The sequence below is a fragment of the Corvus hawaiiensis genome, chromosome 6 (assembly GCF_020740725.1).
Source record: "Corvus hawaiiensis isolate bCorHaw1 chromosome 6, bCorHaw1.pri.cur, whole genome shotgun sequence".
Taxonomy (NCBI): domain Eukaryota; kingdom Metazoa; phylum Chordata; class Aves; order Passeriformes; family Corvidae; genus Corvus; species Corvus hawaiiensis.
Window position 1 is genome coordinate 7,702,966 of NC_063218.1, and position 25,116 is coordinate 7,728,081.

Below are 25,116 nucleotides of genomic sequence, written 5' to 3' on the forward strand. Positions count from 1 at the left end.
AGATAATAGAGGTTCAAGATCAGTTTCTCATTGTTCTAGGAGCTGTACTGATTCATAGCCCAAGGAAAGTACAACTAAAATTTAAGATACGAGGAAGCAGACAGATATGCCATGGTGGATGAAGCTCATGGAAACAGGGCATCATCTGGCGCATAGAGGGATGTGATGTCTCAGTGTTTGTGGACTCCAGAAGCAGACACGAGGCCCTTCAATGGAGGGCAGCCTTCAAGTCTATGCAATACATGTCATGGAAACAGAACTATATTAATATATATTTGGATTGAAGGACACCTTTAAAGATCATCTAGTTCAAGCCTCCTGCTTATTGCAGGAGGTTGGACACATTCAGCTACGCCAGGTTTCTCAAGAATCCCAAATTTGAGAATATGAGAATCTCAAATTCTCTCTCTCTGACTGTTCACTTCCCAGGGCTTCCCTCCTCCTGTCCCTTCTTTTTTTTTGTAATTACCCTTTTCCTGACAGTCTCTTGGCTGAAGCCATCTCATGTTGGCAGTAGTGTTGGTTCAAATGGAAGGCTGTGCTAGAGATCTCCACAGTCCCTTCCAAGCAGCATTACCGTGATTTTGGGGGAATGCCAAACTCCACTCAGCCCCAGAGTTTCCCTCTAGATGTGCAATCTGTTGATGGTTTCAGTGATTTTCTGCAGAGACAACTGTTGTCTTTCAATTGCTCTCTGCCTGTAGCTCATTGCAATGGATCAGAACAGGCACCCAAACAACCCGATGCAACTCCCCAACGAATTTTTCGGTCATATTGGCACTTCCTGTGTCAGGTATGCCTGAAGAAAAGAAAAGAAAGCTTTCTTATTTGTAGTATTTGTCATCCTGCAAGGTCAGTCTAGGATTATTTACAGAGTTGTATAAAATACCCGCAAATATTTCAGGTACACCACCTACTTTTAAATTTAAAAAAAATCTGAAAAAAGAGACACAGAAGAAAAGCCCCATGTAAACAAGAAAAATACAGCTGCCTTTGTGTTATCTGCAGGCTTTTTGTAAAAGAGCCTCTGTGTCAGGGACATCTGAGCTGCTGGGGCACCTGGAGTGCAAAAGGTTTGACAGCATGCGAGTACCTTGCTAAACCTGAGTGAACATTTGCTTTACCAGCCAAGGTTCTCTTTGCAGCACCAATCACTGTCCTGGCTCCCCCTTCAGAGTAAGACTCTCATTGTCTGGATGTCTTCCTGCTCGTGTGATGACTCACTCTGTGGAGGTGCCAACCTCTCTCCGGTGAGTGCAGGGGCACTGGGGCCACCTTGGAGGTTGTGAACTGGGAGGGGAGAATTTATGAACACACACACACACACGGGCTTCCATGCCCCAGGACATTAAAAAGGGATAGCAGCAAACACTGAGCAGCACCCTTGTCACCAGCTTGGCAAACATGACTTGTTTACAGCTCAGGGGCTCACACAGTGCATATTCCCAGGAGGCAGGTCGGGGCAGGAGCTGGGAGAGGTCTCCATAGGCCCATCTCACCCAAGTCAGACCAAGCTGCGACTCAGTGAGCAAACACAGCCGAGCACTGGAGCCTTGACTGGACTTGCTGCAGTAATCCTGAAACTTCTGTTTGCTTCCCAAGGGGATTTACCAGTGAGGGAACAACCTAGCAAGGAAGGAGAATGGCAGATAATGTTTGCTTCCTTTTGATATAAATATACTTCCAACACAGGGTCCCTCAGTGCAAACATTCCCACAAGGAAAAAACAAACCAAGTTATCATAGACAGCCGATAAATGGTAGCAGTAATAACAACAGCAGCAGCAACAACAGCCCCAACAACTAAGTCTTTATTTTCTTTTGTAAATGGGGTCACTTTGCCCTGACAGAAGAATGCACCAGGAAATGATGTAGCATCATCTAAGGAAATGACACCTCTTGTATTTCCCCACTTCTCCTTTCTCTGGTGCTCCATCAGGATTTTGTGAGGCTATTGCAGGACACAAGAGGGGCACGCTCTGAAGAAATCACTCTGCTCTCCTGGTGCCACTTATTGTTTTGGAAATCAATCCAGCCCCTGGGAAATGAGGGTGCTTTCTCTGAAAAGCAATTTCAACCTACTTTGTTGCTCAAGACATGCCATATAAATGTAGTATGCTCCTCTGGTAGAAACTTTAAAATGCATATCATGTGGGCAAAGACACACAGAAATGACCCCTTGGTCAGTATTGTCATGCAGACGAAAAAACTCCCTGCCCTCCAAAAAGGCACTGCTTGAAAAATGAAGTCCTTGAGGTTGACATTATTTTATCTGAGTTTCTGTTACTGCTCTTTGTGCATTAATTGCTACATGATGTGAAAAGGAAAAACAAGGACAAAAGTAAAATCTTGTACTATTTCTTGCTTTAGACTTTTAGCTTAATTTCTTATTACTTGGTGCAGAAGTTCAGCATAAAATTACTTAGCCTCCAGACACTGAGAATTACAGGTGTTGTAAATGTTAGATGGTCCACCTGAGAGCCCTGACTATTTTTAGAGGGATAAATACAGGTGAAAGAATCATTTGTAATGAATATCATTCAACAAACCATATCTTCCATTTGCGAATTGTTCGTGAAGAGATTGTAATTTTCTTGAGCTGTTTGCTGAATCACTTCTGGAAATCATTCTTCACTAGCAGCATCTTGGAGAGCAATTTGCTGGGAGCATTTCATATTCAAAGCTTGCAACTTGAGCTATTTTTATGAGGTATGTCACTTCCCTGGTAGGATCCATTCCCTAGTTAGATGAGTGTAACTCCTGAAGTTTGAATTTGTGTTCTGTGTGTTTCCAGTTATGAATATGAATTTTGAAACTTTGCAAAGGTGTCCTGAATTATTTGTTTGATATCTGTTTGAAATAGATTTGCTTTTTGCAAATATTGATAAAACACGGAAAACAAAACCAGCAAGGTTGAGGCAAATTCATTACAGCACTTAAATGAACATCTTGGCTGCTCTAACCTCCTGAGATCAGGCTCTGTGCTTTTGGTATGATGGCTGGTTTGCAATGAGTGGTGTATCATCTAGGGTCCAACAGTTTTTGGAAATGCTGTTATTGAAAAGGTAGAGATAAAAAGCCAGATCAGAGGTCAGGCTTAAACAAAAAATGTTAACACTGGTGATGAGTGGGTGCTTCATGTGACATTCAGAATTACTGACCCTGATATCGCTCAAACACAGCCATTCTGCTGACTTGGGAAGAGCCTTTCCTGGTGTCCTTCATCTCTGCCACAGCAAAATTAATTTCCAAGTTTTCCTCAGCTGAAACGATTGACAGGCAGGAGATTAGCTGGAAATTAGGTCATCTGGGAAGAACAACCCTCTCTTAAATAATCCCAGAGATATTGTTCAAACCTGAGGCTGCAGTGGAGGCCTTAATGGTGGATAAAAAGAGGAGAAGGCCCTTTAGACAAGGTTCATGTTTCTGTTGGCAGTGCTGTACGAAGTTGTTCCAAAATGCGTGATAGTGCCAAGGATTGTGTTCCTTCAGGCTGGGCTTGGCTTTTCCTCTTCATGTCCCCACGATGACAGCTTGTGTTGAAGGTGAGGAAGGGTGGAGTGCGTGGGAACCCACTGGAGGATAGTTTTCTCCTCACAGCTCTTTGGTGCTGCCCCAACCTGTGCAGTGCCTTGGAGGAGAGATGTCCCTGAAGGGCTGAGGTATGAACCTAAGGACCAAGACTGTGCACAGACAATGTGCCCCTCTCCTCTCTCCCTCCCAACATCAGATGCAAATGGCTGCCTATAAAAATTTGCCTTTTACGTCAAAACAGCTGCAGGAAGGCAGCTGAAAATGAGGCTCATGGGTTTGTAGAACTGGAAGGGAAACTAAGCCTTTTAATATTTGCCTCTGCACTCTTCCAATCACACAGAGAGAGAAGGCCTTATCTTTTGGTCACAAAAGAAGTATTGACAAGGCCTCAAGTAATCCCAGCAAGACCTGTCCAAATAAAAGTTTGCAGACCACAAAGCTGTGAAAATTAAGGCGTTCAGAGAGTCTATCACTCAGTCAGGAGCAAGTACTTCCTGGGAGCCCACAGCCACCCTAATAAACCTGACAGAGACAAGATGCCTCTGGCATCTCATCCACCTGGAGACAGACAGAAAAGAGACAGGCACCTTTCCCAAAGGAGCATGGAGTGGTTAACAGAAAATCCTCAATTATAGGTGATCAGGATTCAAGGCTCCTACTAGTGGATGCACTGCTGGCCTTCCTCAACCCAAAGGTTTTAGTTAAAAAGGCAGACAAATGAACTACTTTAGCCCAGTAATGATTTCATAAATGCACGTGTCTAAGTAATGATTCCCTGTATTATGCCTTCCTCCCACTCCCATTAAGCCATCATGCCTGGATAATCTAACACTTTGAATTAAGCCCTCCTGGTTTACCCATTCTGTACTGAGAAATTCTGCCTGTGCTCAGCAAATCGCTGACCCCATTGAGTCCTTACAAGTACAAAATCATTCATTTTATTTATACAAGTCATCCTACAGGCCAGATTTATAGAGCAGGCAAAGTAAATGCACCTGTGTTGATGCAGTGGTAATTTCATCGTGTTCTGTCAGGGGGAGTCTGCTTAAAGATGACACTTTCATGGTGCAGCTTGATGGGGTTTGGCTACAGAACAGCCCAGCTGGACAGCAAGCAGGGGTGAGCAGAACAGGGCTGGATCTGAAAGTGGCTTTTGTGGCTCTTCTATTCCTAATAACATGCATTAAAAAAAAAAAGAAAATAAGAGAAAAAAGGTTCATTTTGAAGAAGAGGGAAAAATAACTACTCATTGGCTGCAAGAGGATTAACAAGGTACTTTACCATACTATTAGAGGGGAGGAAGTCTTTTTATGGAAAGTACTGTGGGGAAGATGATTGTTTTTACTTGCAGTTGTTTTCCTTGCCTCCCTGTTGTTCTTTTTTTCAGTTCTGTAGAACAGGCTCAGAAAGTGGTACAAATCATATTATTTGTTAATGTGCCAGCCTGGTGAGTGGAGAATTTTTAGTGGTCTGCAAAGAGAACAAGCACAATTCCTGTTATTTGTTAATCACCTCTGTGTGCTTAACTTTCAAAGGCTGTTTTAAATATTTATCCTCCTTTTTCTCCAAGGATTTGTGTTTTCTTCCAAAAAGAAAATTAACTCTATCCCAGCCAAAACCAAGACAGTAATGTTTCATTCCTTCCTGAGCCCAAACCTGGTGGGCATAGAGAAGGTAACGCTCACAAGGAATCATTTAACATCTTCAGCTTTCCATTTGAAATCTGAAAATGCAACTCAAGGAGTCCTCTGTCATGGTAAAGAAAAAAAACCTAACAAACAACAAAACAAACAAAACCCACAAAAAAAAAAAAAAAAAAAAAAAAAAGACCCAACCAAACAGCAACCACAAACCACCCCAAACTTTTGTTTAAGTAAGCAGCTTCACACAAACTCACCTTTTAGCATTACTAAGAAGTGTGGCAAGTTGCAGCTGCTGGGAATGGGTCTCTCACAGAATAAGCCCTGGCTTGTCACAAACTTTTGGTGAACCAATAAATGGCCAGTCTCAACACATTGTATTGCAGCTATTGTGCAAGTCTACCAATAAACAGACAACCCAGGTTGCCTAGTTCTTAGTCACCTCATTTGTCTGCCCAGGAGATGGGAAACAGCTTAATGAAAGTAAGTACAGTGAGACTTCGACTCCTTTTTTTTTTTTTTTTCTGATATGTGACCTTAAATGCTTGCAATACTGTCGAGTTCCTTTCAGTTTTTTTGTGGTATAAAGGGCCATTAAGTGAGTCATTCTGAGGAGATAAAAGAAGACAGCAAAGCCCTAACGAGATTCTTCAGGGTCCTGCTGGACCCTGGGTAGAAATCCCTGGATGAAGTATGATTGCATGGATTGTTTCTCTATGGGATGAATCACAAACAGGCATTCAAACACCACAATGATTTTTTGTTTTTTTATTAAAAGCATTTCTTTCAGCTTGATAAATTGGTTACTCTTTCCCATGCAAACAACTCTGATTATTCATCATGATATTTATGTGTTTTTAATTTCCCACAAGAGTTATATGTGGGATGGAAGTTTTCTTTTATCATTTGATAAGGCATTGTTTTAAAATGCCCATCATCCAATCAGGGAAGATAAGCCTAGTGATTGAAGTCAGCAATTACAAAATCTGTATACTGAATACCTAAAGGTTACAGCTTACAAACAGACAGATGACAAGAAAATACTGTGTGATACTAATCACTAATCATAGCTTGCTTAAGACTGACATTTCCAAGAATCAGGATCAATCTGCCAATGATTCACTAGCTGTAGAAAGGATTAAATTCATAGCATGCATTATTTGAAGTGAGTGTTTTGATCAGTTCACTATCAAAAGCTGATTCCCATTGGCTACAGAGGAAGGAGGCAATCAAAGTCACCTCTATTTTTCACATAACTTGGCTTTTTTTCAGTTAAATACTGACATCAAAAATTTGTCATACAAAGACAGAGCCTTGTCTCTAGCCCTGCGTTACACACAGTGAAATGCCAGCCCCACTGATTCTGGTGACAAAATTCCCACTCATTTGCCCTCATGTCAGAGAATTGATTTTTATTGACACACTGGGGAGCAATTAATTATTTACCCATCAGCCTGAGAGACCATTTCAAAAGGATTTATTTAAGGTGCTGTTCTTTAAGAATCAGTTATCTTGAGGCATGTGATACCTCATACAGTTCACTCTGCTTAAATACCTTCCACTCAATTAGCTCGTGTTTTTATTCAAGAGAGGAGATGGATAGGTCTCTTCAGCTGGCAACGCTTTCAGAGTGTGTCAGGCCAAAGAGAAGCTAATTACAGGGAAGAGAGAAAAATGTGGAAAATACTGTTTGCAGAGGGCACTGTAGAGAGGAAACTTTGTTGTGAGCAGCCCTCTCTCACATTACACATGCTGAAGCTGTACTCTTCTGACCGTAAGATTAATGATGCCAAGCCAAACTTTATACCCATGTCTCAAGGGTCACAGGAAAACTTCTTTTTTTATCACCTGTTTCTCGTTTTGCTGGCCACTAAGGTATTTACTAAGGAATTAGTATATATCTAGGTTTAAGTAGATTAAAATAGAAACATGCCACTGTTTACTGGATACATCTGCTCTCATTAGTATAACTTGTTGCTGTTGGCATGAAGCAGTTTAATTAAAATGACAGCATAGTTTTCTGTGGAATCAGAGCCTGGTCCCAGTGGGGCTCCTCAGCCAGATGTGAACAAGCAGTGCCTGCTGTGGTGGCTGCAGAGAGAACCCAGGGCAGCCCCCTCTCTCTCACCCCTTCAGGCAGTCCCTCCTGGAAAGGGGAAGGACAGAGCAGTGCTTCCACTTATGATAGACCTGTCCTTTTTTTTCTTTTTCCTTTCCTAGTTATCCTGCATTTACTTTAGTCCCACTCATTCCATTAATGCCTACGAATGTTGTATGTTTGTTAATGACTTAGGTGTAGGATGCTGCTGGAGGAAAGTCTGGAGGCACCATCTCGTCTGCTGCCCATGTGGCCGTGACAGAGCAGTTTGTCAGTACTCGTCTGCCCCAGGACCCAGATGGGTTCCAGAAAATGCTGTGATTGCCTTGAAAGTTATGAAAAAGTCAATTATCAGGGTCATTTGCCTTGTGTTGCTGTGTTTTGAGATGATACTTGGCAAATGTACTTAGCGATTTTTTCCTGCAATGGTGTAGGGTTAGAAACTGGGCTGGATCAGGAAACTAGGCTAGCATGTGAAAAAGGGAAAGGTTTTCAAAGTACATGGTCAAAGAATACTCACACTGAAGTCAAAACCTGGTGGCCAGGCCACTTTTCTGGGATTTTGAGCTGGAATAGGATTTAGGACATGTCCATCCTAACCAGTTTCCCTAGCCAGGAGCTAGTGTTTTCCTGTTTTCCATGGGTAATCCACCCCAGCACTGAAAGATAAACATCTGAATCACAGGTGTGGTTGCCCAAAGCTTCCTGGGGTAGTCACCACAGAGAGGAAGGTTTCTTCAGGGAGTCACTGAAAAACCTTGGAGATCACTTCCCTGACATCTTTTCTTGCTATAGTTTACTAAATAATATAAATCCTACATTTCAACAATAGGGTGACTCAGTTTTCTAATGGAATGGGAGGAACTGGAAGATCCAAGTCCTGCCATGTCTGCCTGACAACATAATTTCTGCATCTCTCTCTCAGCTCCACCTTGGACCAGCCACTTGCTGAAATGACACTGTTTTGAAGGGAAAGATGCTGTCATCTCTCAACCACTTTTGTTAGGAAACAAAATCAGCCACCTACTCCTCACCCAGCAAGCAGAGCAGTGTGGTTAAAACATTTAACTTGTGGTGAAATCTGAGGCCTCTGCTTTCCGTTCTTTCTGAGGCAAGAGCACAATTATGCAGTTGGGTGTTTTCTGAGGTGGTTTCAGAAAAGTGCCGAGTGGGCAGGAGCTGGTGGGGCCTGGAGACCTGTGCTGTGCAAACACAGGGGCACACCTCTTCCCCCAGAGGACTTTAGTGCACATCTGGGATGGGGAAACTTTCTGCTCCGTGGTGGCCAAAGAGCTGTTGAAGCACTTTGAGACATCTGGCCATCAAAGTACAGTAGATGTGGATCTAGAAAGGAGGGGCAATGTCCTGGGTCTGATGAGCTCTGTGAAGCAGTGGGGCTGAAGGTGCCCTTCTCCCATCTAAACAGCCAAAAGCAGGAAAACAGATGTTGACAAGACTTATGGATTCCTGCTTGGAGTCTCAAGGGTGGGCACTGGCAGACCTGGAGTTAAAACCAGCAGCCCTTGATGGTCGCATGGGTCCAGAGGCCATGGGATAGAGCTTCACTTGCCTGTTCTACCCTGTCCTACCTGCTTTTTGTTTCTAAGTAGCTCCTCACTGCCTCCCCCTTGGTTAGCAGCATGGAGAAGCAGTGAAGGGGAGCCAAGAGTCTGCAGTGGGGATGTGTTTGTGTGGATGAACACACTTTCCACATATAAAAGTAATAAAGGGAAAATACTACATAAGTTCACTTGCTGACTGTTTTGCTCCAGTGCCATGGCCCAAGAACAATCACCCAAACTCTTCCATGTGTGAAAACTGTAATATTGCAAAAGGCTCCTGTGTTTGCTATTAGTCATATTTCTTTATAACAACTTTCCTCTGTCAGTGGATACAGAAATAACTCCTCAGATTATGGACTGGAGCAGGGAGCTGTATTTGCTTAGTGGTGTAGCTGCACTGATTGGCATCCCCCTGCTCAGGAGAAATGTTTTTAACCAGCCAGAACAACAAACACTTTTGAAAAACCTACATGGGTTACACTGACAGCATTCAAATGTAAAAACTGCTTGGTGTTTCAGGAGCCAACACAATTATTTTTAATTCACTGTGGTTAGTAATGGTTATTATTTATTGTTTGAACACAGCAGCACCTACTGGCTCTAGCCAGAAATCAGGACTTCACCACAGTAGGTGTAAAAGGGAGTAAAAAGGTTTCCACCCCCTGAGTGGTCTGAGTCTGAGTAGGAAGCAGCTGGCAGAGTGTTTGGGTAGAACCAGCACAAGGGAGGAGCAGGAGGGAATGGAAAGACTGGTCTGACTGGCTGGTTGTGCTGGGCTGGCTGCGTGGTGCTGGGCAGGCTGAGCAAGGAGCCTTATGGAGGGGAGGGAGCTGGTGGTGATGAGCTGTGCATGTTTCTGGGCAGAAGGAAAATGAAATCTGGAGGCGAGGCAGGAGCTGGAGAGGTGTCAATGCCTCAGTGACACGCTGCAGTTTGTAAGAGAGGAAGGGGAGGAGGACACGGGATGCAGGGGGAGAAAGGACTCACCAGTTAGCAGTACAGTGTGGGATAATGGGATGGGCAGAGGTGGCAGGAGAGTGGCAATGGTGTTTTCTCATCCAAAAGTACTGAATTGGAGGGAAAAAAACCCCAGATTATCTATTTCTTTTTTTTTTTTTTTCTTTTAATGGGAAGGGTTTTTTCCAAAAAACCCACCTTTGGAAAAGCTAAAGCTAGGCTGTTTGCCTTGGCAGTTTCCAAGCTGGGATAGTTGTGCCAATTTCACATCCAGCCTGCAGGATGCAGGATACCCTGACACCACCCTTTCCCAGCCAACCCTGCTGGCAAAAGGCTCTGATGGCAAGTGGGCATTGATGTCTCTCCTTTTTCATCCCCATCCTCACTTCCCAAGATCCAGAGCTCTACCTCTGCTGAACTTGGCTGCAAATCTTTCCATTCTCTGGAAAGCTGTTGTCCATCTTCCTCCCTATTCAAGAATAACACTGAACCTTCCACAATAGTTTTGACAGTTTCATTTTTTTTCCTACAACAGAAAATGGAAATTCTCTACAGAAGTGATTTTCTTCCACAAATATTTAGTTTTCTTTCCTAAAAACATTTTTTGCTTAGAGCATCATTCTCATGGAAAACTTTGTGGCCTTAGTGGTAAAATTGCAGTGAAGGAAATGATTTTTGCAACATTATTTCAAATATATATGGTTAGGAAGAGTTTTGTCTAGGCCAGGAATTAGGAAAAATAAAAAGTAATTAAAGTCCGTATGCAATTCCGTTTTAAGATCTCTCTTCTAGAACTGTCTCCATATAATGGCTCAGAAATGTCCAGGGAAGTTCTATCATTTCTGGTTTCCATCTCAGACTGAAACTGAAACATGCAAGTAGCCTTATAAAAAACCTTGTTCTTATGAAGAGTTTTCTAATTTCCAATGTTTTTATCCTCATGAAGTTTAGATAAACATCCAGATTTTTCCTTTCTAAAACAGAAGCCAGACTCAAAATCTGCTGAGGTTTCCCCATCACTAGTTATAGTGTGTATGTGAAATTATTTGCTGTGAAGGTGAAGGGTAGTGTTAAATTAAAATTAGATGCATCAAGAACAATGCTTTCCTGCCTTGGCAAGTGTAGGGGGTTGGTGCTCTGAAGGCTAGTTTTTGTTTTGTCACATTGTTTTCCTAAATGATCCAGAAGGATGAAACTGAAGGAGTGTTGTGGGTTTTTTAGAAAAACAAACAAACGAAAAAATCTAGCTTGGGGGAAAAAAAGTAATTCTCTGTTTCATCATTTCATTTAATTCTCCCTGCACAAACTGGGAAACATACATGTTATTTTTCCTCTCTCCTCAAGGAAAAATGCCAGATAAGGACATGTCTTATTAGCCCACCAGAGGCAGGATTCAGCTCGACTGTTGTCCAGGGAGTGAAGAATGTCTGTGTGTGAGCTGGGCTCATTCCCTGCTGCCCAGGCCAGGCCTCCTTGGGCAGCAGAAGGGGTTCCTTGGCTGCAGCAGTAGCCACAACACTTTCCCAGCTGGACTAAATGTGTTTTCCTCACAGGCACCTCGAGCAAAGATCTGTGCTGCTGAGAGAGGTGGAGAGAGATGCTCCAGAGATGAAACACCACGGTCCTCTCTTGACAGCCAGCCTTGTTTTGTTAAAAATCACATCCTGCATGTATGGCTTGCCTGAGGCAAAGCCCAGCATCAAGGCAGCGTGTCCACCCTGAAACCAGCTCCTTGCAAATCGAGGTAGGCACCTTATTCCCTGTCAGTTCCCAGAAAGCACAGAAATGCTGCTGAGCTCCTCCTAAAACTCTGAGTGTCATGTTTCCATGCTGAGAGCTGGGTTGGCTGGTCCCTCGATCACTGTGAGCCACATCAAACTTATTATTGTGCAGCAGCACATCTTCTTCAAAGTTATAGATGGCAGTTTGCTGTCCTGGTGATTTTTTTAACTGTGCAAAAAGTGATTATTTGAGTTTTTTACTTCTTCATGCCATGAAAACTTCCTGAGTAGAAATATCTGGTGGCTGTGAGTTCAAGCTAAACTACTTCAAATTATAAACGAGAGTCTTTAAATACAGAAAAATCTTACAAATGGAAAGACTTTTCAACTCTCATTTTTTAAAAATAGCTACTGGGTGGGGTCAGGTAGGGTTCCTGAAGTGTTTGACCTGGAATAAACAAAAAGGAAATTTTGGAAATTTTGGAAAGCTGAAGGATTTGTATTTTTAAAATCTGTGAATGTTTTACAGAAAAGAATGCCTGGCTTTTCTGTGTACTACCAACAAGATTATCCTCTAAAAATGGCAAAATGAATGCAGTTCCCTTTGCTCAGTCTAATAAAAGTCATAACAGAGGTAAACCCAAATAAATTTGTGATTGTTAATTTCAGGGTGGCAATTGAAAAAAGAAAACCAAAAAGCATAACAAACCACAACCAAACCAACACCCCCCTCCCCTGTACAATCTGTGAGCTAAATTCCCCTGAAATTGCCCAACATTTGATCCCAGTGACACAAATTATTGTGAGCTTGGAATGATATCAATTACTCTCCATTACTACCCAAGGGCTTGCTGCTATAGTGGTTAATAAGCCAAATCCGAAGGTGCCCTTTCCATTTGTGGGTAAGGTCAAAAGCAATTAAGGAATGGAGGATCTGTGGTGAAAGCTGCACAAGTGCAATATTGGTGGTTTGTTGTTTTTTTTTTGTAAATCAAAGTCACATCATTCAAGCAGTGCTGGGTTTGATCAGCAGATGGGCTCTTCCCAGTGCTATCCAGACTTAGACGTCTGTGGAAAACCAGCTTTCCCTTGATCCCACTTGAACTGTGGAGCTGTAACTCGTGGCTTATCAATGACAGTGCATTTAGGGTGTAGTTAAAGCAAGTAGGTGGCAGAAAGAATCCAAATGACATCACATCTTTTGAAAATTTGAGATACTTTTATACAAGACAGATGAATCATCATATAAGTGGACAAACTGTTCTCTGATATAGGTATCTGCCATATTAAAAGCACACTCTCTGTGTCTGACCCTACTTTTAATTTCAGTTTAGCTCCATTACTGGGCCAAGGTACTCTCTGTGCACCTGAATATAGAATCCTTCTCAACAGGATGAGATGAAGTCATCTCTCCTTGTGACCAGACCCTCTTGAGTTTCCTCTTGCAAACCTCACTGTTTTTTTCCTAAACTCAGAGTAATTTTACAAAGGCCTTTTTTTTTGTGTGCATTTCAACTCTTCACTGAAAACTGGAGTATCCAGAGGCGGTATATGATGTCAGTGAAGTTAACTTCCTCAGACACACTTGTCCTAAGGAAGACAGCATTATGACCGGGCTTATTTTCCATAAACTCATGTTGATTGCATTAATTATGCTGCTATCTGTTAATTATTTCCTGATTTTCTCCCGTATCAGATTTTGCGTGCAGTCAATTCCAGATGAACCTACTGATAGTTATGCAAGGGTTTGCCAGTGACTTCTTCCTACACTGGTACAACAGCATTCCCAGGCTTTGGGACTCCTCTAATTCTCCAAGAGCTTGAGGTCAGTGGCTCAGAAATCTGCTCCACAAATTTTCTTAGAAAGCAGTGATCTGCATTATCTTGGCCTGCAGACAAGTTTGGGAAGATTAAGTCTTCATGTACAGACTGCTCCACACGGGGATCCCTGTGACAAGCTTTGGCTATCTGAAAGCCAACATCCAGCAAAAGCTTATCAGGTGGGCCCTTTCCTGAGTCAGAGGAGAGCAGGGAACATTGTCAGAGGTGGTTCCTGCCATCCCAGGGGAGCAGGGGCCTCTGCAGATTCCTATCTGTCCCTACTGATGAAAGAAAAAGTCCAGTTCACTCAGAGAATGTGGTTACTTCTTGAGTTTTTTATGTGTGAGAGGCAGGTCGTACACTGACCTTGTGCTCCCCACCCCAGAGACTGCACCCAGAAGATTTGAGATTCTCACCCTGTGACCAAAACAGTCTCCAGATAGAGACCCTTTCCTGGAGATCTCTTTCTCACATATGTTCTTACATGCCTCACCGTGTCTTGCCAGCTATCTGTAGCACTCCTCATTGCCATTAACATATTCCAGCACTGGTTTTAGTCCCTAAAGCTACAACTTGCTTCATCACCATTTTCTTTATTTCTTTTATAAACCAAATTTGCTTAAACCCAGGGCTTTTCAGCCTGTAGAAGGTTCTTTATGGATTTCTGGCTGGTAGCACACCCACAAGTGCCTAGACAGAGGTGTGTTTGAGTGTGCTGGAGATGTCCAATTTAGAGAAATAACAGAAAATAGTCATTCTCAGCACATTTCCTATGAGCAGAGTATTGTCCCCCTGCAAATAACCACACTAAGCAGGCAGCACTGTGGTCAGACGAGGTTCCCCTTGCCCATCTCAGCCTGTTGTTGCCAGTCCCAAAGGAAGTTCTCCAGAGAAAGTGGCCTTTTGTCTCCTCCCAGACTGGGTAGTTTGCATAATCTGGTTAAATAAAATGAATACACACAGGCACAAAGAATTGTGGGGGAAAATGGTAGTATAAGTAAGGCTGAGTGGTCCATCTAATCTGACATCAATATAATAAAATCGTTTATTTGTGTACACTGGAACAACTCCTTGGGACTGTGGTCTATTCCTGTTTCCCAACAACACTGTCATTAAAACAATGGGCACTGTAACTACTGTGATAAAAAGGCATTATTGCTTCAGCTCTTCATCTGGCCCATGTGCAGAAGGAAGAGGTTTTCTTTATAATCTCCCTGCAGAAGGAGCACAGGGACCAGAAGGCTCCTTCTCCCACTGGCTCTGCCCGTACAAAAGATTTCTCCACACCGGAGACTGCAGTGTGAGAGCCTTTGTCTTAAATGAAAGGGCATAATGCAGGCCTTCTGCCAGCACTGGCCACGAATGAAAGCAGCGCCTTTATGTACCAGCTCACTGCTGAACTGCAGACAATACTGTAAAATCTGTACTCCTCGATTACCTCAGCTGCCTTCGCATTGCTGGAGTGCTGCTGAGCCTTAAAAAGGGGCTGCAGGCGCCAGGCTGGAGCTTCACAAAGTCCGTGTCAGTAGGAGAGCAGAAAACCTGCTTACCCAGCACAGCCACCCTGGTGAGAATGAGGAGAGTGGGTCAGGAGGGAGATATGATTAATACCTCCAAAACTGTTGCTCCAGCTATTTCTGCAGTCAGACCGTTTCATTCTGGCAAACTGCATCTTAGCTTCTGCTCATTTCAGTTCCATTTAAAACCTGCTCATTTGGCAGATTGCTCGGTTGCTGTGAGCTCGCTGCCCAGCTCCTGTAATACCAGACTCTGCAGGAAATAGCCCAGAGGTGAGCATATTTCCACTGGCCTTCATGAAAAGCTCTTTTGAGTGAGTCCAAGAGCTCACAGAGAATCTGTGAACATGGCCTGGAGAGCCAAGATGCCCTTTAGTTTGCGTCAGTGCCTCTCCTTGCCCTCATCAGACCTGCATTGCCTGCCACCCCTGAGGTACCTGGGCTGCAGTCCTTCCTGGGCTTCAAAGTGCTCTAGTGGCCTCTTAAATCCTTCAGGTTGCTTAAAGAGTGCCAGTCTGGCTGCTGCAATTCCAGCTTCCATAAAGCCCCTGCCTTAGGGCTCTGACAGAGTGAAGTACTGACTAGGCTAGGGACACAGGGAACTGCTCTCCCTGGCTGCAGCTAGAATCCTGGAACTGTTAAGGGTGGAAAAGACCTCTAAGATGGAATCCAAGCATAAGCCAGCACCACTGTTATCACTGAGGACACGCTGGCAGCAAAATCCTCCCTGGCTCTCTGATTTGAGTGGCTGCAGGCTGGTGGTGGGGCTAAAGAATATCAATAACGTGCTGAGATGACCACTGCTATTGCTAACATCCTCCTTTAGAAAATGTTTACCCCACTGCAAGCATAACTGATGTAAATTGAATGTGTCAGGCTGAGTAGAAGCACCTACCCCCTTCCCTGAGCTGCTCTCCCCTCGTTTGACAAGGTACAAACAGAAAGCCCGTTCACATGTGAGCGGAGAGTACCAAACATTGCATCAAAAAGCAGAAGCCATCCTGTTACAATCTGCTGCTTGTCAGGATTTGACAGCGTTGTGAAATATAAATGATCTCTGCGATAGCAACGCCTGCCTCAGTCACCGGTAAACAACTCCCCTCATTAAAGAGATGCTTTAGAAATGACAGCACCAAATTATGTTAATATTTTTAAGAAGTGCTCTTCAGCCAGAGATCCTAAAATGAGGTTTGCCATTCATTTTCCAAAAACCCATTTCTTTGCAAGCAGAAGCAAGTGGCCTCATGATTGAAAAGCTGATGCCATCATACAGGCTCCAATCGGTATGAAAATGGAGCTGTTTGGATGTATGAGAAAGGACTGTGGAGGAGGAGATGAACTTTCTCTAAAGCTCCTTTTTTTTTTTGCTTTAGAATATCCTCTGTAACCTTTTTAGCCCCACAGATTGTCTTCAGTCCTGAGTTTGTTCAATGCCTAATTCAATATCCTTAGCCATGACAGTAACTCACAGGTCCAATCCTGCAATACCATCTTGCTAATGGTTATAAATGGCTAGATCTGAAACTTGCTTGATCTGAGACTGTATTCTACTGTTCAGTGCCCTCTGCAACCTTGTTAAAGGAACAGATTCAGACATAGCCCTTGGGGAAAAGTCCTGAGTCATTCTGCTTCCCTCCTTAGCATTTGGATTATCCTTGGAGATTTTTCAGTTAGGTTTTTGCCTTGATTTTGCTTATCCCTCAGATCTGGTGATATTAGAGCCCAAGACAGAACAGCTGCAACGAAATCGTTACAGATTCCACCTGCATCCTTCTCTAAGTCAGAGAAAAATTAACAGAATAATACAGGCTGCATGTATTTCTCAAGTGAGAGATCACCGAGATCAGTCCTTGTCAGAAAAATCACTACTAAGAACAAGCTATAGGCAGTGACAGATAATATTTCATAAGATTTCCAAGCTTCTTTTTTGGAGGATGAAAATATTTGATCCTCTTCTTGTCAGCAGGCTCGCTCTGAGCTACTGTTATAGTAACATTCTCCACTAAATGTTCGGTTTCTCTCACGCTGTCTACTCCTACCCTTCAAAAGGGATCTGGGCTCCTCTTCTGCGGAGCTCTGGCTGTGCCTGCCCATGCACAGGAGCTGCGCAGAGATGAGACCCTCCACCCGTTGCCCTCTGTAAGGGGGATCCAGAGCAGGAGGCTCTCCTGTCTTTAATGTGTCAGTGAAAGTTATTTCTGCTGGGGACAGGTCCTGTCAGTTCTGCATGCCTTATCTTCATTACATTGTTCAGTTTTAAATTTTGTGAAGATTTTTAGCACAGTTTAACCTGTCAGTTAAGTTCTTCCAGGATGTCATTCTCTTCTCTTCTCTTCTCTTCTCTTCTCTTCTCTTCTCTTCTCTTCTCTTCTCTTCTCTTCTCTTCTCTTCTCTTCTCTTCTCTTCTCTTCTCTTCTCTTCTCTTCTCTTCTCTTCTCTTCTCTTCTCTTCTCTTCTCTTCTCTTCTCTTCTCTTCTCTTCTCTTCTCTTCTCTTCTCTTCTCTTCTCATTTTCCTTTTACCTCCCAGAATCCCACCTAATGGTTATATTATATATACTCTATATAGGCGGCTATATCCTCCATATAGCTGGCTGCAGCAATGTTAATACACTTTGAAAAAAAAAAGGTAATAATTTCTACTGATGAATCTGAAAACAACTGTAGACACTCCTTGTCTTGACCCTTTCAAATTGTACACATGAGTTCATACAAGAACTTCATGCTAATTCTGTGTCTCAGTTTTCTACACATCAAGGAAAAAACTCTTGAGTGTTCTTAAACCACAAATATTCCAAGTAACCCAGCTTTCATATTTACAAGCATAGCATATGGATGCCATGTGTAGGAGTAATCATGGTGTTATACAGCAAAAGAAGACACTGCTTGGTTCCATGACCACCAAAGTGTGGTATATGGTGCAGTAGTTACTCCCCTTCTAACCATCCCTTTGAAAATGTTTGGTTATTATCATGCCCAGGATTTTTGAAGAGCTAATGATAAATCATATGTATTTTTTCTATAAATGGTACGTGTCCATTTGTGTTAAATAGCTTTCCATTTTTGAAATGGTCTTCACCAAGCTGCCGGTGAGACAAAATAATTTCCCTTGCAGTGGCATAGAGCAAAGTAAGACTTTCACCCTGACAGAGAATTTTGACTTTCTCCGTGTAACATCCATGTCTGTTTTGACACATGGAGACCACACACTGCCCTTGCTGTGTTACAATTGGTATCCTCAGCAAGGTGAGTGAATCATTTGGTTCACAGCAGGGCAAGGCTTGAATATGGAGGAAATGTATATTTAAGGACACTGTCACTTCCAGGCTGAGATTTTCAGGAGTGATTTCCACCCACAGAAGTTGTGCAAGTGTCCTGTCAGCTTTTTAGGTAGATGAGACAAAGGAGGAAAATCCGTAACTAAAAACGTTGTTTCCGCACACCTGCACAACTCATTGTAACAGCGGCTTTAGTTTAACCTTGACATTTTGTTGGCACCAGGAGAGGCTGCAGGTTAACCACAGACTGCGGGCACTCCCCACGGGACACAGGCAGTCTGTTTGCCTTCAGGGCACGGACCAGAGAGGGGGTGCTCTGCAACACAGCTCTGAGCCAGCCCCACAGCCAGAAAGGCAAGTTTGGAAGGGAATTCATTGCCTGCCTACTCTGGCCAGGCTGTCCTTAGTTTGCCACAGGCTGGGAAGGAAGGTGCCCACATCTTCAGCATCCACCCACAGGCTTGTAATGCATCCCCTTTGGGTTTGCATTTCTTGCAGTGTGAAGGTGTTTGAAAAGCACTGGGACTGTGTTAGACACCGCTGCAAACAGGTAACAACTATTGCTATGTGGGATGGATTTCTTTGTATTCCTAGGACATGCTTGCTTTGCTTGGTGTTCATGGTTCCCCACCTTCCCACCTTTGCTCCCAGTATTAATGAGATGCAGTTAGGATGTAGAATCAGTACAGCTATTCTGGCCTTTTTGCAACAGGCATGTTTTCTAATAAGCTGCTTTTTTTTTTTAACTTGCTTGGTTTGAAAACACAGAATCCTGATACATTTAATCTGACAAGGAAGCCGCAACTGTCAGGAACTGTAGTAAGGTGTGAATGAAAAGCTTATGCTGACAGAGGAATCTGGACTCATAGCTCTGATTTCCTTGGGCAGGTTCAACTGTAGCCTGCTGACAACAGTTAGACATAACACAAGAGCACAGCTCCTTGCCAGATTGCTTTTCGTAACACTGTGTGGTTGTTCTTTCCCTTCCTCTGCCCTTAAGATGAGGGGAACAACCATCCAGAAGAAAGATGGTGACAGAAAATCCAGCCTGCCTGACCCGAGGAGGGTTTCTGTGGAAAGCAGGGCTAGCAGGGCTTGGATAACATTAAGTGAAGCTCCCAGGGAAAGAAAAGAGCCTGATATTGCTCACCACAATGCATGTTGGAAGCTTTATTAAGACAAAACAACAGTATAACTTACAATGTCTTTCTTGCAACAGTTTCTTTAGGTTACTTCATGTTGGTCAGTCCATGCTAACAACTGGGGCTTGACTCAGTATGAAAGTGGAAGATATTTACCCTGTTTAGGAAAGGACTGTAAGAGAGCATTTGGTAAGTTATGAGCTTGAAAGTGATATTGTTTTAGCAATGATGGGTCTCCCTCTTGGCTCTGTGGAGTAGATGGAAGATGAAGTGCTGTGTGCCTGAATGAAACCATAGGTTCCAGGCTTGCTCTCCAATTCTGCACTGCTGATCTTATTATGAAGGAATGGGAATCAGTCTGCCTCTCTTGATTTGAAAGCCCTTGGTGTTTATCCTGTGTGTGTGGATAAAATCCAAGCCAGACTCTCGGTGTCCATGGTTGCAAGGAATATGGACTGGAACTCGAGTCTGCTGCTTGCTAAGAGCACCTCAGAGCCCTGCATTTTGGAAATCACAGAAGCAGAAGGTGGGTTTTCTTCATATTGGCCTATAAGCAGTGAGAGCTGCCTATGCAAGACAGCTGCAGGGCACACATACGGACAGGCTGAGAGAGCTGGGATTGTTCAGCCTGCAGAAGAGAAGGCTTCAGGGAGACCTTACAGCACCTTCCAGTACCTGAAGTGACTACAAGAGACCTGGAGAGGGACTTTCTACAAGGCATGTAGTGATAGGACAAGAGGGAATGACTCGAATTGACAAGAGAGTGGGTTTAGATAAGGCTTCTCTGCTCAGTCTGGAGAAGAGGAGACTGAGGGGAGACCTCACTGGGGTCTTCAACCTCCTCACAAGGGGCAGTAGAGGGGTAGGTACCAATCTCATCACTCTTGTGGCCAGTGGCAGGGCCTGAGGAAACAGCTGGAGCTGAGTCAGGGGAAGTTTAGGTTGGATATCAGGAAAAGGGTTTTCGTCCAGAGGGTGGTTGGGCACTGAACAGGCTCCCCAGGGAAGTGGTCACAGCACCAAGACTTGACAGTTCAAGAAATGTTTGGACAACGCTCTCAGGCACAGGGTGTGATTCTTGGGGTGTCCTGTGCAGGGCAAGGCCCATGGACTTGATGATCCATGTAGGTCCCTCCCAACTCAGCATATTCTATGGTTCTATGAGCCTGGGATGGTAAAAACTGGAAAGAACTGTGAAAGGGGGAATGTGGGAGAATTTTCAAGCCCTTGGTTGAATCCCAGCTTGCTGTGATGTGGTAAAAATCTTCCCTGCAGCTGCCCAGACTGTAATCTCTGTCAAAGAGAGCAAATGCTGGTGTTCTGGCAGGATTGTTACGTCTGTGTTACAGTAATACCCATGTATACTTTTAAAATACCCAAATATTGTTTATACACATCACTGAAAACGATAAATATGTGTAACATTAACTCTACAAAAGACTTCTAATACACCAGCGAGTGTATAAAAGTACACCCACACTCTTATCATTGCTCCTTTAAAATAACATTATTTTTTCAACAAAGCCCAATTAAACCAACAAGAATTCCACGAAGAATGGAAAGTTCTCTGTCCTCAGACAGCTAGTATCTCTTGCTTAGTCTTTTGAGAGCCCTAAAAGCAAAATTTAGTATTTTGTTTTCAGCAACACTCTTCTACGAGGAAGAAAAAGAATAATTTATTTTTGATTCATAGGAGAAGTGGCTGAGCAGGGGATCACCAGCTGGCATTTTGATTACTATCTTTGTGGAATATGTTATGGACTCTAATTAAGTAAACCATCTCGCACGTCTATAAAGTTTAGGGTTCGGTGGTGGAACCGCTTGCCTGTGGATAGAGTTGGACAGAGCATGTATCAAAGACAGTTATGTCTGTGATAATTCTAACCAGAGCTCTTACAGTAAATGCCAGATAAGGTTTGAAATGTGTTCAAGGGAGGGATTTAAGATGAATCCATTCCCTTCTGGTTTTGCTTAGTGTTGTTTTACAGAAACTCAGCTAACTGCAGTCATTGGTAAGTCATTGGAACGAGCGCTGCACTCCTTGAGGAGCTGTGGTCCTGGTCAGAACTGGGGAGGAAAGGTTCTGGGGAAAAGGTATAATTCCCACCAGGACTGACTTCCTTGCTTGCATGCTTGCTTGCTTCCTTCTTTCCCACTGTCTTTTCCCCCTTTCCCTCCCTTTCTCACTCCCTCTGTCCCTCCTTTCTCCAACAGTCCACCTTCCACATCAATACTATAAGAACCCCCCAATTAATCTCAGTGCATCACTGACAGCTTGTCTTAAGTGTCACAGCTATCTGAGATTTTGATGCATAGTGAAATGAAGATTATATGATCTTTCTTTAGCCTTTTTTCTTGGCCTGGACAACCCTGTCATAATGTTCAGTTGCATTAAATCAGTACATTTGGGCTATCACCATAAATAAGATGCACTATACATGTCACAACAAGTTCTTACGCAATCCAGGTCTCTGTGGCTTCATTTACCACTTACACCCTTCATAAGTCATAACAGGAAACGAAGCAATCTCTGTGATATGGAAATTTCCTCTCAAGTGCATAAATTATGTCTTAATGCTTCAATTGCTTGAAAAGTGGGATGGTCCCACAGGTCACCATTTCCAATCCAGTGATGGGAATTGCAAATATTAACAATGATTTCTGTTTTATGGGCAGGACTAACTTTACAGGTGCCATGGTTTAACACCAGTCAGCAAAGAAGCCCCACATAGACACTCGCTCACTCCCAACCCTGTAGTGGGATGGGGAAGAGATAAGAAGAGCAAAAGGGACAAGTAAAAGTGATTTCTGGGTTGAGGTAATGGGACAGAAAAGGAAAAAAATAATAATAATGATGGTAATAGTGATGACAGAAGAATTGGATATACAAACTTGCTCACCACTCGCTGGTTGATGCCCAACCAGTTCCTGACCGGTGGCCTCCAGCCAGCTTCCCCCACAATTTATGTACTGAGCATGACCTCATATGATATGGAATATCTCTTTGGTCAGCTGGGGTCATCTGTCCTGGCTGTGTCCCCTCTGATCTTCTTGTGCCCCTCCAGCCTTTTAGCCAAAAAGCCCTTGACTCAGGGCAAGCACCACTTAGCAACAGCTAAAACATCTGTGTGTTATTTCTCGCACTAAATCCAAAACAACACACAATGCCAGCTACTACGGTGAAAATTAACTCTTTCCCAGCCAGAACCAGGACAAGAGGCATGAGGGCTCCAGTTTAATTGAATATGGGGAAAGAAAAGCCTTAAATTTAAATTTGCAAAATCAGGTAATGATGGCAGCTTTACTTGGTTTTCAGGGTTTCTATAAACTCTCCTAGCTCTGAAAGGCTAAATCACACACTCAGCTCCAGTGTCAGAACTTTGTGTCTGCATTTTCAGCCTGATGCCCATGGCAGGGATAAGAAGGACATGGACCCATAAAGGGAAGGATGCTGCCCAGGGACCTGCCCTCTTGTCCATGTGTGCCACAAGTTTGCCATGTGCTCTCTGGCCAGCTGCCTCTCCTAAAACTTATGGACATGTCATTGCCTGCAAGCTTCCTTGGTTTTTGAAACTCAGCTCTCTTATAGACCCTCGGTGTTTTCACAATTGATTTCCCCTGGAACTGCGGTGGTTCAGCATCTCTCACAACTGGGATGAGTGTAGTTCATCAGGAACATTTCTGAACCTCCAAAAATATGTGCAGATTGGCTTTGGTGTACTCATTTCTTCTTGTTTGAGCACTAAAAATGCATTCAGGCAGTCTCTTAAAGTCATACAAATAACAGTCATTGAAATGGAAAGCAGCAAAATTATGAATATTGTATAATGCAATGTTAAATTACAAATAAATAAAACATCTGGGGCCAGATGTTGCTATTGGATTCCTGTGTGGAACTGCCATTCCTTTCAGCAATGTTGTGTGTGCACTTCTGAGAGTGGAGTTTGGCCCTTGATGAAGAGAAGCATTTTTTTAATGCAATATTAATGGAGGATGATTTCTCCACTAAAAACAAGTTGAGGGTTTCTCTGGAACAACCTTTAATAACAGTGTGGGGGGTTGTGGGGTTTTTTTAAGGCTAAAAAGAAAGAAAACAAGACTGAAAGAAATTGGAGAAACCTCTACAGAGTACATATGGTGAGAATAGGGAACAGACAGTATAAGCAATTTACTTGAAGCAAGCCTGAGTGTTCAAATATCACTCAATGGTTTTAAAATATAGAAGAATGGTGAAAATGTGTGTAGGAAGAAAAAGACATGATAAACTTTCCAGCCTCAGGTGGACTTGTCAAGTACTGAACTCCCATTTTTCCTTTTTAAAAGTCTATTGAATCTTTCCCCAATAAAGAGTTTACTAATACCCCATGGGCAGTTACAGGAGAGAAATGGCCATTTAATCAGGGAAAAAAATCCCCTTCAGAGGCTTGCATTGTTTGGTTGGGGGCAGGTTGTAGTAGGACCTGGAAGATAATTTTGCACCAGGGATGATTTATTTGTGGGTTCCAGTGATGCTTGTGTTTGCAGGTGATGCTTTGTCACCGTTTCTCCTCCTACCCTCTATGCCCCTGCCTGGGCTTGTTTGCATGTGCTTTTCAGAGCTGGAAGGAAGCCTTTGAGAGTGGTGGCTGTTATTTAGAAATGTTCTGGAAGGAGTTAACTTTTCAAGAGACACATCCCAGTTTCCAGCCTGCAGCCTTGCTGCAGCCCAGCTGGGTCTGCAGAGCACAGTGCACCCAGGCTCAGCACTGGTGTCAAACCTGTGCATGAACAGTGAAAGAAATTAAAGATCAGGCAGCAATTAACTGCTTTCTGCACATCTTTTTGAACATTTTATTAAGGTGCTCTTAGTCTCCATAAAAAGTTGTCCACTTTCTCCTGCCAATTCCCTGCTCTGCATCACAGGAAAAAGAGAATTTTGCATCATCCAGCCCTCGAGCTGTGCCAGCAGCCTGGTGCCCAGTAGTCCAGCCAGGGGAACCCGGCAGCTCCAGTCAGATTGGGAGCTCCCAAGTTTCAAAATAAAGGCTCAAGTGTGTGAAACTACATTGTGAAAGCAAAGGCATGCATCTGACCCCAGACAGCATCAGCAGTCTGTGCCTTTGGAGAGGAATTGAAGGAAAGATGCATAAAAGTAATCTCCCTTTGCTAGAAGTTATTTATTGAAATAAAACCCAAGCAATCAGTGACCAGGGGAAGACTACAGACTATCTTATTTATTAGTGGCAGAGAAAGAGAAAACTCACTTTTTGACAGTGTCCTTAACGTTTTACAGACCTATCTTCCTGCTGCTGCTTACTCTTGTCTTTTCTTGACCCATACCAGCCTGTGCAAATTCAGTCTTCTGCTCAATGTCGCCTCTCCATAAAGTCCCTTTAAAAAGCTGACTGTTCTTGGCCTGTGGTCCTAACTCCTCACTGAACCTACCTACAGATCACAATTCCCCAGGTCAGGGCAAAAAGCCTTCTCTTCCAAACAATCAATCCTTCAACCTGGAAATCCTTTTCTGGCACAGCAGGGGCAGCATGTTTGCTATTTGCTACTTTGCATTTCCTTAAACGGAAGGAGGAGATAGAAAAAAACCTGCTCAACAGTGTTTTGGTCGCTGCTGTGAGAAATGACATCATCAGTAACCCAGCCAGATGGGGCTGAGCACCGTGTCTGTGAAAATGTTCATAGGAGCACTGAGCACCTTCAGACAGATGCTTTCCATTAGACTAAACACAGGTATTGCTTTTAAAAGTGTGCAAGGAAACGGAGCTGGAGACCAAAGCCAACAGTAAAACACAGCTGTTCTTTAGCCTTGCTGGCCCCCCCAGTTATTTTTCTTTTCAAGGCTTGGGCTCAATCAG

The 25,116-nt window shown here is 43.4% G+C and overlaps 1 long non-coding RNA gene across 1 annotated transcript; it reads right to left on the reverse strand.

Annotated features, from left to right (window-relative positions):
* Positions 1 to 4,568: 4,568 nt before the first annotated feature.
* On the reverse strand, positions 4,569 to 5,495 carry LOC125327163. Its single transcript, XR_007204144.1, has 3 exons — positions 5,431 to 5,495; positions 4,815 to 5,003; positions 4,569 to 4,703 (listed from the first exon to the last, which is right to left on the reverse strand). It is a non-coding gene; the product is annotated as an uncharacterized LOC125327163 (long non-coding RNA).
* Positions 5,496 to 25,116: the final 19,621 nt, after the last annotated feature.